Source organism: Pygocentrus nattereri, chromosome 22, assembly GCF_015220715.1.
Source record: "Pygocentrus nattereri isolate fPygNat1 chromosome 22, fPygNat1.pri, whole genome shotgun sequence".
NCBI lineage: Eukaryota > Metazoa > Chordata > Actinopteri > Characiformes > Serrasalmidae > Pygocentrus > Pygocentrus nattereri.
In genome coordinates this window covers 3930711-3935806 of record NC_051232.1, presented here as the reverse complement: position 1 = coordinate 3935806, position 5096 = coordinate 3930711, and the positions used below count along the sequence as shown (strand labels likewise).

Here is a 5096-nt window from a genome sequence, read left to right as displayed (position 1 = left end):
ATGGTTTTAGGGAACCAAAAGTGGTGGCATTGGTCAAAGAAACCTTTGTGGTCCCTTCTTGTAAGAGTGTAGCGTTATAGGAAATGTGATTAAACAGAAAGCATTGTTGAAGAGAAATGAGGGTAAATCACACCCTCTTTTGAAGGGACCACCCAGGAAGCATGTGTCTCTCATTGGTGGGTTGTCTTAATGTCAAGAAAAACCACTACGCTGTACACAAAACTGGAAAACTTCACTGATGTGGACCAATCTGACTACATCTCTGACATCTGCTTCAAAAACCAACGCCAGTATCAGCCACCCAGCAACTGTCTCTTGAAAGAGTCAATGTTTTATCAGTATCATGTGTAAGTAAACTTTATATCTGCCTTTATTTGGTTATACAGAGAAATCCCACAATCAGTGTGGCTTTTTGATAAGAACACACAGAGACTGTTTGTAATGGTGTGTCAGATCTGCTTGTCCTTCTTTGCTCTCCAGGATTTCTCTGGAACAGAAGTGGAAATGGGATTCAGACCAGGAGACAATGCCACTCTTCTACCATTTGGAAAACTTCTCTTGAGTAAAATCTGCCATATTTCTTGACTGCTGGAGTCTTTGAGGTTAATAATTAAGGAAACATGTGACCACCATTTCCTGTTGGCATAACCTTTGTTTTCTTCATATTCGACCAAAGTTCCAATTTTCTACTCTATTATTTAACCCCTTAAAATCCAATTCTTATGACATACAAAGGCTTATTCATTAATTACATGGACCGCATTGCAAAATAGCTGAGTTCTTAAGTTTATAGAACAATGCAGTAAAACTTTGGGCCTGCAGGGCCCTGGTCTTTTAACATTCCAGATGTGGAGAAGGGGCACTCCAAGTGCCTTCAGAGCAGCAAGGAGAAGGGGAAGAAGGGCTCCAGTCCTCCTTGGAGCTGGGACTGGAGCCTTGAGGGGTAGTGAGAGGGGGGCTCCTGCCCCCATGCACACCTTGGGCTGCTGCTCCACCAGCAGGATCCTGACAATTTTAAGGGGTTGCCACTTGCTGTTCCTCAAGCTGCTTCCAGTGCTTTTCAGCCTCCTGGAAGACAGCCTGCAGCTCCCGTCAGCTGGCCAGGTGCAGATGGATGAGGGTCTTGCTGGCCTCTTCTTCTGCTGTGGAGACTCCCTCAGTGTGTTGGTATCCTACTCCCGGGTTTCGGCGCCAATGTAGCATGCCCTGTGCTACCACAGGCACGAGAAGGGCACTGGAAGCAGGGTTCATGTTTGCTGCAGTGATTCTATTAATATTCACATTCACACAAATTAAACACAACATAACCAAAGATATGCTGGCCATTTTTCAATGGCTTCAGCTAGACTTTCAGTCCGTTTCAAACTATGCTTTTTAGCTCCTCATTCCTATTTTGATGCGGCTGCTCGTTCCACTCAGATCATTTTCTTGTCGGGCAATGAAGAGGTTCCTTATTATTATGGAGATTCTTGGTATTCATCTTCCTGAGGGCATTCCATACTGTTATGTGGTCAATAACCACATAACCAAGGACCATTAATGAGCTTGGCCACTGATGTTTGGGGAGGATCATAGTTTGTTTTCATAATCAATTCAAATGTGTTGGATGGGGAGAAGGTCAACCTAGGTTGGTCAAGGGGGGCACTTCCAAACTGTAAAATCTTGTATGATTAAGACTTCTCTATGCAGGAAGTAAAGTGTCCAGGCTGAACCATGGAAAATGGCCCCGGACATTCCTCAACAATTGTGAGGTCATTCAGTTTGTGAGATCAGCACACAGAATGTTTCTGGAATGTGGACAGTAGTTGGCAGATGACTGAGGAGCGACCTGTACATGAGTGTCTTCTGAACTCCTTTTCGATGATAATGTCAATGCTGTCTTGACAAATATGTTTGTGTGTGTATGTTTGTTTGCATGTATTCCTACATGTACACAGGTACTAAATGCAAAGAAAAGTCAACGTAAAGTTGGTTCAAATACACCTTGTCATAGAATCCACTCTGAATCTAAGTCTCTAGAAATGTGCTAGAAGGATGGATCACCATTCTTCTGAAAGCTGTTCCCTCAGTTGGTGTTCTGATGATGGTGTTAGTGAGTGATATCTAACACTTGGTCCAAAACCTATTAAAAGTGTTCAACTGGGTTAAAATCTGGCCACCATTAAGACCATATAGCATATGGTTTGCATTATTCTCATGTTTCTGAAGCCGTTCAGTGACCCCTCATGCCCTGTGGATGGTGACGGATGTAATAACCAAGCTTAGGATACATGCAGTATGTTTAAATGTTCAGAGTAATGTAAATGACTGCTGTAACTACTGGCCAGAAGAGATCGCTGTTCTTCAATAGTAAAGGGTGACTGTCTTTGCTGGATGACATAGGCTGTGGTAGGAAAAATGCACTGTGTCTAGTTAGCACCTCATAACAGTTGCCAGTGACTCCTTAAAAAGAAAGTAAAACTAGTGTTTCTGTCTGATTTACTACAGCACTGTGAACCTCAAAGAAACAAAAATAGGATCGATCACATTAAAAATTAATTTGTATTCATTTGTAGCGACCTTTCCTTCTGAGAATACCCAAACCATTCCAGCAAATACCCCCTAAACCATAACAGAGCATCCAGAAACCCCATGTAGGGGACAAGGATTTCCAAAGTCAACATCTTGGCAGCCTCAAAAACAGTGGGCAGGACGGGGTGCAGCACTGGTATTGTACATTAGAGGGATCACAGGGACTGAGGCAAAAAACAAAGCCAAAGCCACCGAGTTATCCACAGTGGAAGCAGCCAGAGGACCCCAAGTCACTGTGGGTACTAGATTTCCAATGGTTTCAGCGAAGATAAAGCCACCATGTTCTCCACCAAATTCATGCTTCATATCATTCATGTTGTGAGTTTTAAGCAACATGTCCTACTGTGACCGAGGACATGTGCATGTTGGCTTCTCTAGTGCTTTCTCCATAAGGCATTGAAGTGAGAGGGGAAAGTGTGGACTGAACAGGGGCCAAGAACCAATACAGAATGTTGTGGATGTTCCTATGGCAGAATCTCCATGACAGTAAGTAAACTTACTGTCTAACTCCCTACTAGACACTCTGCAATCAAAACATTGCTACCACACTACAACAGGAAACCCACAGTGATGCCCTGCACACCAAATGTCTTTTACTGTCTGGCACAAGATCTTCTCTGTATTGATATGACCCAGCTTTTAGGCCTAACTTACAAAATGGACCTTGAATTTGGAGATGCATGAACATTCTTCTATTTTAGTGTCAGTTTGGGATGAAACAGTGGTTATCAGTGACCCCTTACTCTACTATATAAAACATACCTTAGATACTGGTTTTAAAGCATACTTTCATGGCATATCTAATAGTTTTAGTGTAAAATGAACCTATTTAGGCTACTCACACATCTTGGACCTGAAGCAGGCTGGTAGTTTACCAAAGCTCACCGTAGTCTCCTCACCCTGCATCCAAACCTGCTAGTGACGCATTCAAACAAGAGAACTATTCTGTCTACATGGACCAGTCAGATGTAAGACACGTCTGCATCAAAGACCAAATAGAAGCCTGTGATTGGCTTTTTCAGTGTCTCTCTGTGTGGTTGATACACTAGATATAGAAAAGCATTCCACTGACGTGGACCAATCACACCTCAACATTCTCTTCAAAGACCTTCACGCTAAGCAGCCACCCAGCACCAATCTCTGAGATGAAGAGGTCAAGAGTTGTTCTTACTGTACTCGTGTGTAAGTAAGCTTTTCATTTTCAACCTGATTGTTTTCATCTTTCATAGCTTTTCTTGGGACACCCTGCTTCAATTACCACATCTTGTTTTTCTTAAGAGTGACTTGTAGCCCAACTGGTATGACGATGGTTTAGGATTCACCTGAAAAAGTATGTGATATCAGCTTTTCTCTCTTTGTTTAATCAAAATGTTGTTTTTTCAGTTGCAGGCACATGTATCTCCAGAATCTGTGGTGCAGAAGAGGAGATACAAGTCAGACCAGGAGACGACGTCTCTCTCTACTGCGCCTGGCAGAGTGGATTTAGTAAAGTCTGGTTTAGAAACTGTTCACATGAGCATCAACCTCCTCTCGTTATATCAGATGCAGTTTTGATGAGCGATGCTCTCTCACGTTACTCACTTGTGTGGAATCCCTCCAGCCAAACTCATGATCTACTGGTGAAGAACGTCACCGAATCAGTCCTGGGTCTGTACTACTGCGCTGTACATGAGAAGAAGACTGGATATCAGTTTCAAATGAGGCTCAGTATTGTGTGTGTGGCCTCCACGTCCCTGTATGACCTCCCTACAACGCCTGGGCAGCTCCTGATGAGGTGGTGGATGGTCTCCTGAGGGATCTCCTCCCAGACCTGGACTAAAGCATCCGCCAACTCCTGGACAGTCTGTGGTGCAACGTGGAGTTGGTGGATGGAGCGAGACATGATGTCCCAGATGTGCTCAATCGGATTCAGGTCTGGGGAACGGGCGGGCCAGTCCATAGCTTCAATGCCTTCATCTTGCAAGAACTGCTGACACACTCCAGCCACATGAGGTCTAGCATTGTCCTGCATTAGGAGGAACCCAGGGCCAACTGCACCAGCATATGGTCTCACAAGGGGTCTGAGGATCTCATCTCGGTACCTAATGGCAGTCAGGCTACCTCTGGCGAGCACATGGAGGGCTGTGTGGGCCTCCAAAGAAATGCAACCCCACACAATTACTGACCCACTGCCAAACCGGTCAGGCTGAAGGATGTTGCAGGCAGCAGATCACTCTCCACAGCGTCTCCAGACTCTGTCACGTCTGTCACATGTGCTCAGTGTGAACCTGCTTTCATCTCTGAAGATCACAGGGCGCCAGTGGCGAATTTGCCAATCCTGGTGTTCTCTGGCAAATGCCAAGCATCCTGCACGGTGTTGGGCTGTGAGCACAACCCCCATCTGTGGACGTCGGGCCCTCATACCATCCTCATGGAGTCAGTTTCTAACTGTTTGTGCAGACACATGCACATTTATGGCCTGCTGGAGGTCATTTTGCAGGGCTCTGGCAGTGCTCCTCCTGTTCCTCCTTGTACAAAGGTCCTGT

The 5096-nt window shown here is 44.9% G+C and overlaps 1 long non-coding RNA gene across 1 annotated transcript; it reads left to right on the top strand.

Annotated features, from left to right (window-relative positions):
• The first annotated feature begins 232 nt into the window (after positions 1-232).
• Positions 233-4335, top strand: LOC108439014. Its single transcript, XR_001858736.2, has 3 exons — positions 233-347; positions 481-3753; positions 3955-4335. It is a non-coding gene; the product is annotated as an uncharacterized LOC108439014 (long non-coding RNA).
• Positions 4336-5096: the final 761 nt, after the last annotated feature.